A 13,104-nucleotide genomic window follows, 5' to 3' on the forward strand; every position below is an offset into this window, starting at 1 on the left:
GCGCCTCCGCAATGATTCGGCGAGGGGCTGATACTTACGTATCTTCGCCATCCTCGCCTCCTCAATTGCCTCGAGAGTGTTCTCGAAAGGCACGGCCACGTCGACCACGACGATGTTTTTCGACAGCCCGTGCTCCACGACGATGTCGGGACGCAGGGCTGCCAGCTCGCCGTCGACTCCCGGGACGCGCTTATTGACCCGGATCTCCCCTGGCAGACGGGCAGCCGCCACGAGCCTATGAACGAGGTTGTCATGCCGCAGCTGCCGGGCAGCGGAGTGAGGACCGCAGTGGGAGAGCACGTGGGGAAGGCCCTCGAACTCATGCCCGCAACGCCGGCAACGCTTGTCACCGGTCCCCCACCGACGTGCTCCATTTAGCGGCAACACGTCGAGGCGGGCCCGGTGAACGAAGCGCCAATCAGCGAAGCGGACAAACCCCCCGGTGCGCAGAAAGTGGTTACTGACCGCGCAACGGGAGGTCGCGTCGAAAACCTTCCCCTGGTCGGGCTTCCGAAGAAGCCTTTCCAGGTAGCACTCTCCCACTGCTGCCCTCAGCCTCCGCGTGACTTGGCCCTTGGCAGCAGGCGGCACAACAACGCTACGCCCATTCCGGGAGCGACAAACGACCGAGAGTTCTTCACGAACCTCGTCCCATCTCCAACTGAATCCAAGCCGCGCACAAGAACGAATCCCGACGTTCCTTACTCGCGACCAGAACGAAGCCCGGCCCGCCGATGGCCTCGCCATCTCGCCCGACAAAGAGCCGGAGAGATAGTCGGCAAGGCCCCTGCTCCCAAGGGTCCGACCGGCCTTCTCCCGCACGGCGTCACACAGCGCTGACCTGGCCAAGTCCGCAACGACCGGATCGCTCGCATTCAATAACCTGAACGCGTGCGACACGGTCGCCACGTCGGCCAGATCCACCAGCGGGAGAAGGCCGCACCCACCCCAAGCGGGGGGGATATAGACCAGCTCCGCACTGGCACGCTGCGGGAGGTGCAACCACCTCTTTACCGTGCGTTTGATGACCCTGTCGGCATCGGCTAAAGCGGTTCTTCGCACGTGGCCTCCCCTGAACGCGAAATCGAGGCGTGGCAACAAGAATGTCGCCACGGTCTCGATTTTTTGCCAGGGGGCGAGCAGGGAATCGTCGACCGCGCGAAGATCTACTAGTAAGGCTTGGATCGTCGGATACGGGGTTTGGTCGATCCGAACCCCGGTCGGCACTCCCAGATGCTCGTAGCTCTGCCCCTCCGACAGGGCAGGCACGAGTCCCCCGACTAGACGGAACTCGGTGCTAGCGACCCTCCCGTCCCCTCTAATGTGCAGGGTTGCACACTTCGAGGGGTTGAAGGAGAGCCCCAGCTGCCGAGCCGTCCCCTCTGCTGCTTGCAACAGCCTTCCCATTCCGTCGACGGATGACGCGACGAGTGCCACGTCGTCTGCGTACGCCAGGGCTGTCACCTTATGCCCTCTCACACTCAGACCCTCCACCGAGTCCACGGCCCCGCGAACCATGGCCTCAATGGAAAGGTCGAATAGGATCGGGCTAAGTGGGCAGCCCTGCCTCACCCCCGACTTCATGGGGATCCAGGGCGTGTACCCTTCAGCGGTACGGACCCGCGTCGCCACGCCGTCGTAAAGGCTGGCGACGATGTTGATGAGCGGCCGGGGAGCGCCGGCACCGGCCAGCGAATCGATGATGGTGGCGTGGGGAACCGAACCGAAAGCGTTGGCCAGATCCAACCACGCCACCACCACCTCCCTACGCTGCTTACGAGCGGCAGCCATGGCCTGCTGAAGCACAAAGTTGTGCTCCAGACAGCCTTCGAAGGGCAAGAAGCCCTTCTGTGCTTGGCTGAGCCGCTTGTTGACTACGGCCCAACGAGTGAGCCGATCGGCGACGACCGCCGCGAAGAGCTTGGGGGTGACATCACCCAGGGCGATAGGCCTCCAATTCGATAGGTCCTCGCGATCACCCTTCTTGAAAAGGAGGACGGTGTTGGACTGCTTCCAGCGCCCCGGAATCTTCTCCATGCGGCGGCAGGTGTTGAATACCGCCGTAAGGAGGACCGCTCCTGGGTCCCCCCTCCGTAGGTCACCATAGGTCAGACCGTCGGGTCCGGCGGAAGAAGCAAGCTTCATCCGCTTTAGCCGACGGCTGACCTCGGCTTCCGTGAAGGGGGAAACCAGGGCATCGTTCGACTCAGTGGTCGGGTCCTCCCCATAGAGAGAGGGAAGGCTACCAGGGCGGGCTCGGAGCGAGTAAACGTTCGTAAAGTGCTCCTGGACCCGTTCCAGGGGCACACTGCAATGGGGAGATTCTCCGGCGAGAATCTCCCGCACCGCGCGCTTCCGATCCGCCCTGAAGAGACGTTGGATTCGGGTAGCCTCCCCTACGCGATCCGGGACGCTGGGAGGGCCATCGCTCACCATCGAATTGGCCACATCGCCCCGACGCCCCTCACTCCCCGCGACCGGCCGGCGCCGACCGGCCCCCCCGCTGGAGGCGGCACTCCGTGCGCCAGCCCCGGGTCCCGCGGCCCTCCGCCCCTGAAAGTACTCGTCCACCTTCGTGGCGAGCGCCTCCAGTTGCTCGGGTGATCCCACCCCCTCCGCGAAGGCCACTAACCGCGCCCTTGCGGCAACGTCCACCTCCCGGCGTCCCCTAGATCGGGGTCTACCGGTTGGTGGCGCGCCGGACGCAGCGTCGCGACCTCCACCTCGGGGATGGGGCACCCTAGATTGCCGCGGGGCCCGAGGCTGAGACGCCCCGCCTACCCGCTCGCAAGCAGCCGGGAGGCCCGATGTCGCTGTCCCGCGCCGCCGCCCCACGGTCGCTGCAGGTGCACGACCGCCTCTGGTACCCGCACGATACCCACGTGTCACACTCACCGGGTGGCTTTCCCGAATGCTCGACGGGGCCATCCTCACCGGAGCCTCCACGACGACGCTGCCCCGGGATGATGACGCGGGCGGGTCCCGCGCGCCTCCACACCTGCACACACAAATACACCCCCGGTTACGCCCGGGGGAGTCAATAATATTGTCATTAATGACCGGACTAGATGCCCGGTCGGTCAGTGAATAAAATCTATTTTCTGACAATAAATTATCTAAGTTGAGGCCCCCTTCCTCTTCCCTGGGGAGCCTCGGTGACCTTCGGGTGGAGGTAACCGGAGCCTCCACCCGCGGGGACGGCTGCCTTGGGGCCTCCTCTTCCCCCGACGAATCCGTGGTGGTTATTGTGCGGTCCACCCACCGCCTTCTCGCCGCTCCTGGTGTTGGTCCAGTCCGTCCCCTCGCGGCGCTCGTGTGGCTATTCCTGCTGCTGCTGCTGCTGCTACTACTGCTGCTGCTGCCACTGCCGCTGCTGCCGATGCAGCGGCGCCTCCTTCTCGTCGTTGTCCTGGCCGGTCCCTCCTCAGACACGGCCGCCGGCGCTCTCTCATCGTCCGACGATGACGACGATGACTCATGAATGGTGGGGAGGGGCCTGGGCGAAGGTAGGGACCTCCTCTTCTCGGTCCCCTCCCCACGCGCCTCCACCCGAAGGGACACCCCGGTGGTCTGGGTGCCCCCTCTGACCCCCGGAGGGGACAGGCGTCCCCGAATCGGCCTCTTCACGGACGACCCGGGCGGGAGGGACGTCGCCCGAGTCGTCCTGGCTGGCGGGGTGGAGGCGCGGCCCGTGGCTGGCGGCGTCCGCGCCGCGACGGTGACCGCCACAGGTGACACGACGGCCACCGTCATTATAGGCGAGCCACGGACCGATGTCGTCACCGTCGTGGTGGTAAGCGTGGCCGGAGCGCTGCAGGGCGTTGGTGGAGGGCCCTGCAGTGGTGGTGTCGCTGGGGGGGCGCTGGAGGTGGTGGACGCGCCCCCCATCCTCTTCGCTGCCGCCCGCGTGATCCTGGGCAACGCGGGCGGAAGAGACGTTGCTCTTGTATTCCTCGACACCACCGCCGCTCCGGCCACGGCGGACGGGCTGCCCCTTGTGACCTCCGCGAAGGTGGTGGTTGGGGTCACTTTCCTTGACGGTAAAATGCGTCTGGGCGGGTCGGGTTGGGGAGGCTCGGTCGACGCCCGCCTCTTCCTCCCAGCTGCTGCGGGCGCCGCCGGACTCCTCTTCTTCCCCTTAGAGGGGGCAGGGGGCGTGGTGGAAGTGCCCCCTGAACTTCTCCCCTTGACCCCCGACCCGCTGCTGGTCCTCGTGGTATTGGGGCTCGCCTCGTCCGCGGAGGAGCGCCGGCTACGTTGAAATAGCGCCGCGAGGGTAACGGTGCTCCTGGTAGCGGCACTCGAGCCCACCGTGGTTGTTGTTGTTGTTGTTGTTGGGGTGGTGGAGGATTTCGTCGTCCTTTTTGTTGTCCCGGCGGTGGGTGGACGGGTTCCTCGCCGGGGTTGCGTGGTGGTATTGGCTGTTGTCCTCTTAGACGTAATCGAGGAGGCCCCTCTCGACGATGTCGTTGTTGTTGTTGTTGTTGTTGTCGTCGTGGTTGTTGTTGCTGCAGTGGAGGCAGCCGTCCCCGATGCTCTGGAAACAGAGGAACGAGCAGTGACGGTTCGTGGTCTGGTGGAGGCGCACGTCGTTGCGCCCCCACAGGTCACCGGGGAAACACCCAGGGGGGGGAAAGAGACCTCGCTCTCGACGGATAACTCCGTCACGTCAAGAGGTCGCGACTCGGCAACGCTATCGCCGGGCGTTGCGCGGGCGGCACTCCCTGCAAGGGAGTTGTGTCTAACGGGGACACACGGACCCCCGGTGGCTGGGTGACGGACCTGGTGGTGCGCCTTCACCTTCTTTAGCGCATAAGCGCTATCGTCGGCGAAGCCGCACTCAGCGCAGGTCCACCTTTTAATCGCACCGGGGTGATGTAATTTCAGGTGTTTGAATAAATCCGTGTGTCTCAGATAGACACACGCTCCCTTTTTGCACACGGTTCTGCCGACAAAGCAGAACGGGCAAGGAAATTCTGCCGGGAACGGGTAAAGCAGCTTCACCACGCACTCAGAATTACTAGAATTGTTGCTGCTATTACCCGCCATCGTGAAGATAGTGTCGCAACGCAACACACGGCTCGTCTAATAAAACAAATAGTCGAGATAATAAAACAATACGCTCACCGGAGCAAAACACTAACGGTAATTCGGAACGAACGGAACACTTAAGACGAAGGACAAGGTTAAATAAATAAAACTATATACAGTTGAACACAACGGACAAACGCGAACGCGAACCCGATTAATAAATCAATAAATCACACAATACGAATTAACGAAACGAAGCGGAATTTAATAAATTAAATAAAATAAAATAATATAAAACAATTCCGCTGTGCCCGGTGGACACAGCCCCGCACGAACGAACCGTGCTTCGCGTACGTGACTAGTAACCGCAAACGGTTTAACTTTCCACGACACTCCACACGGCCTGGAAAACTCCGGACCGCGACGTATCGAGTTACACGGGGTGTAAAGGGCCTCCGTGTACCCCGATCTCTTAATTAAAACAAATAAACGGTGAATTTAATTAACTAATTGCTGCTATTTCGCAGCGACGACCCGTAAAATCGAGCAAAAAACTCGAATTACGGGCGTACGTGCAAAGTCTAACACCCAAAATACGGAGAGGTCGAATTCAAACCCAACGGCTATAAGTGTAAAGTTTACACTTATAACCGGGTATAAGGTCGAACAAACCGAATCTACTCGGATTCAAACTCCTCGGAGGTCGAAATGGTCGACCTAGGAGGAGGGACGTCACGTATGGACGTCTAACGTCTACCCGATGCGTTCAACACCACCGCATCGGGAGCACTTTAAACTAATCACGCGAGAAGGGACCTCCACCGAAATTCCAAGTGTTAGACTTACCAAGTCCAGAGTCCACCAGCAAGCCGAACGCACTGAACACTGCACCAAACACGAGCACAGCACGCGCGACGCGGATGATAACGCGACACTCCGGTGAGCGAGTCGGAAAAACACAAAGTAAAATGACACTTAAAGCTACTGACGGAGAAGATCAAGTGTGTGGGTTTAATGGTTAAAAGAATATATCTGATCTTTGGAAACTCTTATTGAGCCGGTCCCAGAGGCACTGCAATACTGGGTCGACTCGCGGCGGAGGTGGAGCAAGCCCCAGCGGTCCGCCTTTTTCCAAAAATCAGGTTAATATTCTGACTCCTAATGAGGAGTGTATCAGATATTAAGCTGATAAGAACAGATAAGACGTTTATTTAACAATTAATGTTCCCCCGGGGCCGAAGCCCCAGGGGTATACACTTGTTTTACAGGATAATTCGTGTTATTTCCGCACAAATTCAATCACAAAATATATATATATATTACATAGGATAGTGCTGTGTGGGACAAGTCCCTAAAGCGTCCAATGTGAATGTAACAGATTTTTAGTTAGGTGAACATTGCATCGTTCAATAAGTTATCGCAATATATCAACAAACATCGTGACACAAGGCACGGTTTAACAAATCAACTTTTCGATAAAATGTCAATATAATAACATAGATGTAAAGTATAGAATATAGGGAAAAAAAAATATATAATTAGTGTATAAATAATATATCCTCTTCAGCATAGTATGACGCGTAGCACGATGGACTCAATGGATTCAGAGCATCAGTGTGCGGATATACGCCTTACTGCAGTCACTCGAGTAGGGTCAAGAGGTACTAGCCGCCGCCGAGAGGCCCCGAGAAACAGTAATTAGAGCTCAGGTTGTAATAGAATAAAATAAGACAATAAATACAGTAAAATAAGATAGAGTGATAGAGTCAGATGGAATAAAATAGTACCTGGTACAGTGGAGCAAGGTACGCGCATAAGAAATAAGAAGGAAGCATTGAAAGGCGAAATGAGAAAGAATAGATTATTATGAGATAAAACAGCATAGAATGAGTAAACTAACTAAAATAAAATAGAGTCTGATAGGTAAAATAAGTAGATAGATAGAATAAAATACAATATAATAGAGTCCAATGAAATAAGATAAACTAAAGTAGAATGAACAAGGTAAGTTAAATAGATAAATAAATAGGGTAAGTTAAGTTAATTTAGTTCCCATTTCGCGTGGAGGCAATAAGAGCGCGAACCATCACAATAAAACCGAACAAAATAGAATAAATTAATATAGTAAATTAAAATGAACCCGAGCTTACTCCAGACCCTCGCGGCCAGTCCTCTCCGCCCGCAGATGTGGAGGCCCTAAGGATCCGCAGGCGACACCGCCCCAGGGACGCGGGCGCCTCCACTGCTCCCGCTCAGCGCCGCCGATGTCGACTCCGCCTCAGACGTACCCCGTGGAGCCCGGTACTGACGCACCCCGGATACATGCTCCACGTAGATATCTCTGGACCAGGCTATTGTCTCAGATATCATGAGACGCCTCATCAGCGCTGCATAACGCTGAGAGACGCGCAGCAGGTCCAGGACAAACTCGTTCCCCGGGTCCCACGCGCCCAGGGCGCCGACGACGAACGCATCTACGTGGACTCGGTAGCCGCGCCTCCGCAATGATTCGGCGAGGGGCTGATACTTACGTATCTTCGCCATCCTCGCCTCCTCAATTGCCTCGAGAGTGTTCTCGAAAGGCACGGCCACGTCGACCACGACGATGTTTTTCGACAGCCCGTGCTCCACGACGATGTCGGGACGCAGGGCTGCCAGCTCGCCGTCGACTCCCGGGACGCGCTTATTGACCCGGAGCTCCCCTGGCAGACGGGCAGCCGCCACGAGCCTATGAACGAGGTTGTCATGCCGCAGCTGCCGGGCAGCGGAGTGAGGACCGCAGTGGGAGAGCACGTGGGGAAGGCCCTCGAACTCATGCCCGCAACGCCGGCAACGCTTGTCACCGGTCCCCCACCGACGTGCTCCATTTAGCGGCAACACGTCGAGGCGGGCCCGGTGAACGAAGCGCCAATCAGCGAAGCGGACAAACCCCCCGGTGCGCAGAAAGTGGTTACTGACCGCGCAACGGGAGGTCGCGTCGAAAACCTTCCCCTGGTCGGGCTTCCGAAGAAGCCTTTCCAGGTAGCACTCTCCCACTGCTGCCCTCAGCCTCCGCGTGACTTGGCCCTTGGCAGCAGGCGGCACAACAACGCTACGCCCATTCCGGGAGCGACAAACGACCGAGAGTTCTTCACGAACCTCGTCCCATCTCCAACTGAATCCCAGCCGCGCACATGAACGAATCCCGACGTTCCTTACTCGCGACCAGAACGAAGCCCGGCCCGCCGATGGCCTCGCCATCTCGCCCGACAAAGAGCCGGAGAGATAGTCGGCAAGGCCCCTGCTCCCAAGGGTCCGACCGGCCTTCTCCCGCACGGCGTCACACAGCGCTGACCTGGCCAAGTCCGCAACGACCGGATCGCTCGCATTCAATAACCTGAACGCGTGCGACACGGTCGCCACGTCGGCCAGATCCACCAGCGGGAGAAGGCCGCACCCACCCCAAGCGGGGGGGATATAGACCAGCTCCGCACTGGCACGCTGCGGGAGGTGCAACCACCTCTTTACCGTGCGTTTGATGACCCTGTCGGCATCGGCTAAAGCGGTTCTTCGCACGTGGCCTCCCCTGAACGCGAAATCGAGGCGTGGCAACAAGAATGTCGCCACGGTCTCGACTTTTTGCCAGGGGGCGAGCAGGGAATCGTCGACCGCGCGAAGATCTACTAGTAAGGCTTGGATCGTCGGATACGGGGTTTGGTCGATCCGAACCCCGGTCGGCACTCCCAGATGCTCGTAACTCTGCCCCTCCGACAGGGCAGGCACGAGTCCCCCGACTAGACGGAACTCGGTGCTAGCGACCCTCCCGTCCCCTCTAATGTGCAGGGTTGCACACTTCGAGGGGTTGAAGGAGAGCCCCAGCTGCCGAGCCGTCCCCTCTGCTGCTTGCAACAGCCTTCCCATTCCGTCGACGGATGACGCGACGAGTGCCACGTCGTCTGCGTACGCCAGGGCTGTCACCTTATGCCCTCTCACACTCAGACCCTCCACCGAGTCCACGGCCCCGCGAACCATGGCCTCAATGGAAAGGTCGAATAGGATCGGGCTAAGTGGGCAGCCCTGCCTCACCCCCGACTTCATGGGGATCCAGGGCGTGTACCCTTCAGCGGTACGGACCCGCGTCGCCACGCCGTCGTAAAGGCTGGCGACGATGTTGATGAGCGGCCGGGGAGCGCCGGCACCGGCCAGCGAATCGATGATGGTGGCGTGGGGAACCGAACCGAAAGCGTTGGCCAGATCCAACCACGCCACCACCACCTCCCTACGCTGCTTACGAGCGGCAGCCATGGCCTGCTGAAGCACAAAGTTGTGCTCCAGACAGCCTTCGAAGGGCAAGAAGCCCTTCTGTGCTTGGCTGAGCCGCTTGTTGACTACGGCCCAACGAGTGAGCCGATCGGCGACGACCGCCGCGAAGAGCTTGGGGGTGACATCACCCAGGGCGATAGGCCTCCAATTCGATAGGTCCTCGCGATCACCCTTCTTGAAAAGGAGGACGGTGTTGGACTGCTTCCAGCGCCCCGGAATCTTCTCCATGCGGCGGCAGGTGTTGAATACCGCCGTAAGGAGGACCGCTCCTGGGTCCCCCCTCCGTAGGTCACCATAGGTCAGACCGTCGGGTCCGGCGGAAGAAGCAAGCTTCATCCGCTTTAGCCGACGGCTGACCTCGGCTTCCGTGAAGGGGGAAACCAGGGCATCGTTCGACTCAGTGGTCGGGTCCTCCCCATAGAGAGAGGGAAGGCTACCAGGGCGGGCTCGGAGCGAGTAGACGTTCGTAAAGTGCTCCTGGACCCGTTCCAGGGGCACACTGCAATGGGGAGATTCTCCGGCGAGAATCTCCCGCACCGCGCGCTTCCGATCCGCCCTGAAGAGACGTTGGATTCGGGTAGCCTCCCCTACGCGATCCGGGACGCTGGGAGGGCCATCGCTCACCATCGAATTGGCCACATCACCCCGACGCCCCTCACTCCCCGCGACTGGCCGGCGCCGACCGGCCCCCCCGCTGGAGGCGGCACTCCGTGCGCCAGCCCCGGGTCCCGCGGCCCTCCGCCCCTGAAAGTACTCGTCCACCTTCGTGGCGAGCGCCTCCAGTTGCTCGGGTGTTCCCACCCCCTCCGCGAAGGCCACTAACCGCGCCCTTGCGGCAACGTCCACCTCCCGGCGTCCCCTAGATCGGGGTCTACCGGTCGGTGGCGCGCCGGACGCAGCGTCGCGACCTCCACCTCGGGAATGGGGCACCCTAGATTGCCGCGGGGCCCGAGGCTGAGACGCCCCGCCTACCCGCTCGCAAGCAGCCGGGAGGCCCGATGTCGCTGTCCCGCGCCGCCGCCCCACGGTCGCTGCAGGTGCACGACCGCCTCTGGTACCCGCGCGATACCCACGTGTTGCACTCACCGGGTGGCTTTCCCGAATGCTCGACGGGGCCATCCTCACCGGAGCCTCCACGACGACGCTGCCCCGGGATGATGACGCGGGCGGGCCCCGCGCGCCTCCACACCTGCACACACATACACACCCCCGGTTTCGCCCGGGGGAGTCAATAAAATTGTCATTAATGACCGGACTGGAAGCCCGGTCAGTCAATGGATAAAATCTATTTTGTAATAATAAATTATCACTACTGAGGCCCCCTTCCTCCTCCCTGGGGAGCCTCGGTGACCTTCGGGTGGAGGTAACCGGAGCCTCCACCCGCGGGGACGGCTGCCTTGGGGCCTCCTCTTCCCCCGACGAATCCGTGGTGGTTATGGTGCGGTCCACCCACCGCCTTCTCGCCGCTCCTGGTGTCGTGCTCTGCCGTCCCCTCGCGGCGCTCGTATTGCTCCTGTTGTTGTTGTTGCTGCTACTGGAGCTGCTACTGCTACTGCTGCTGCTGCTGCCGCTGCTCCCCAAGCAGCGGCGCCTCCGCCTTGTCCGGGCCGGTCCCTCCTTGGGGACGGCCGCCGGCGCTCTCTCGTCATCCGACGATGACGACGAAGATTCCCGTATGGTGGGGAGGGGCCTGGGCGAAGGTAGGGACCTCCTCTTCTCGGTCCCCTCCCCACGCGCCTCCACCCGAAGGGACACCCCGGTGGTCTGGGTGTCCCCTCTGCCCCCCGGAGGGGACAGGCGTCCCCGGATAGGCCTCTTCGCAGACGACCCGGGCGGGAGGGACGTCGCCCGAGTCGTCCTGGCTGGCGGGGTGGAGGCGCGGCCCGTGGCTGGCGGCGTCCGTGCCGCGACGGTGACCGCCGTAGGTGTTAAGACGGCCACCGTCATTATCGGCGAGCCACGGACCGATGTCGTCACCGTCGTGGTGGTAAGTGTGGCCGGAGCGCTGCAGGGCGTGGGTGGTGGGCCCTGCAGTGGTGGTGTCGCTGGGGGGGCGCTGGAGGTGGTGGACGCGCCCCCCATCCTCTTCGCTGCCGCCCGCGTTATCCTGGGCAACGCGGGCGGGAGAGACGTAGCTCTGGTGTTTCTTGACACCACCGCCGCTCCAGCCACGGCGGACGGGCTGCCCCGGGTGACCTCCGCGAAGGTGGTATTGGGGGTCACTTTCCTGGACGGTAGTATTCTTCTGGGCGGGTCGGGTTGGGGAGGCTCGGTCGACGCCCGCCTCTTCCTCCCAGCTGCTGCGGGCGCCGCCGGGCTCTTCTTCCCCCTTGCGGGGGCAGGGGGCGTGATGGATTTGCCCCCTGATGTCCTCCCCTTGGGCCCCGACCCGCTGCTGGTCCTCGATGCATTGGGGCTCGCCTCGTCCGCGGAGGAGCGCCGGCTTCGTTGGAATAGCGCCGCGAGGGTGACGGTGCTCCTCGTTGCGGCGCTGGAACCCACTGTCGTTGTTGTTGTTGTTGTTGGGGTCCTTGATGCTGTCGTCCCGGCGGTGGGTGGACGAGTTCCTCGCCGGGGTTGCGTGGTGGTGGCTCTGGTCCTTGTTGACGAAGTGGAGGAGGCCCCTTTCGTTGTCGTCTTAGCTGCAGTGTAAGCAGTCGTCCCCGATACTCTAGAAGTTGTGGTACGAGTATTAGTTACTGTTGTTGTTGTCTTTGTTGAAGTGGAGGCACACGTTGTAGTGCCCCCACAGGTCACCGGGGACGCCCCCAGAGGGGGAAAAGAGGCCTCGTTCTCGGTGGAGAACGCCTCCACCGCGTCAACGGGTCGCGACTCGGCAACGCTATCGCCGGGCGTTGCGCGGGCGGCACTCCCTGCAAGGGAGTTGTGTCTAACGGGGACACACGGACCCCCGGTGGCTGGGTGACGGACCTGGTGGTGCGCCTTCACCTTCTTCAGCGCATACGCGCTGTCGTCGGCGAAGCCGCACTCAGCGCAGGTCCACCTTTTAATCGCACCGGGGTGATGTAATTTTAGGTGTTTAAATAAATCCGTGTGTCTCAGATAGACACACGCTCCCTTTCTGCACACCGTTCTGCCTACAAAGCAGAAGGGGCAGGGAAATTCGGCAGGGAACGGGTAAAGCAGCTTCACCACGCACTCAATATTACTAGAGTTATTGCTGCTATTACCCGCCATCGTGAAGATAGTGTCGCAACGCAACACACGGCTCGTCTAATAAAATAATAAGTCGAACCAATAAAACAATACGCTCACCGGAGCAAACACAAACGGTTAACGGTCGATCGAGACGAACACGTAAGACAAGGGACAATAATAAATAAGTATATACACTAGAGGAGACAAGGGACAACGCGAACGCGAACGCGATTAAATAAATATCTTAATACAGATTAACGGCGAAACGGAATCTAATAAACTACAATAAAATAAAATAAAATAATATAAAACAATTCCGCTGTGCCCGGTGGACACAGCCCCGCACGAACGAACCGTGCTTCGCGTACGTGCCTAGCAACCGCAAACGGTTTAACTTTTCACGATACACTCCACACGGCCTGGAAAACTCCGGAAACGCGACGTATCGAGTTACACGGGGTGTAAAGGGCCTCCGTGTACCCCGATCTCTTGATTAAACAAATGGACGGTGATTTTAATTAATCTAAAGCTGCTATTTCGCAGCGACGACCCGTAAAATCGAGCAAAAAACTCGAATTACGGGTGTACGTGCAAACAGTCTAACACCCAAAA

The 13,104-nt window shown here is 59.8% G+C and overlaps 1 pseudogene; it reads right to left on the reverse strand.

Annotated features, from left to right (window-relative positions):
• Positions 1-6,078: 6,078 nt before the first annotated feature.
• Positions 6,079-6,256, reverse strand: LOC143432110 (U2 spliceosomal RNA; annotated as a pseudogene).
• Between the last annotated feature and the right edge of the window lie 6,848 nt (positions 6,257-13,104).

Source organism: Xylocopa sonorina, unplaced genomic scaffold (genome assembly GCF_050948175.1).
Source record: "Xylocopa sonorina isolate GNS202 unplaced genomic scaffold, iyXylSono1_principal scaffold0027, whole genome shotgun sequence".
Classification (NCBI taxonomy): Eukaryota; Metazoa; Arthropoda; class Insecta; order Hymenoptera; family Apidae; genus Xylocopa; species Xylocopa sonorina.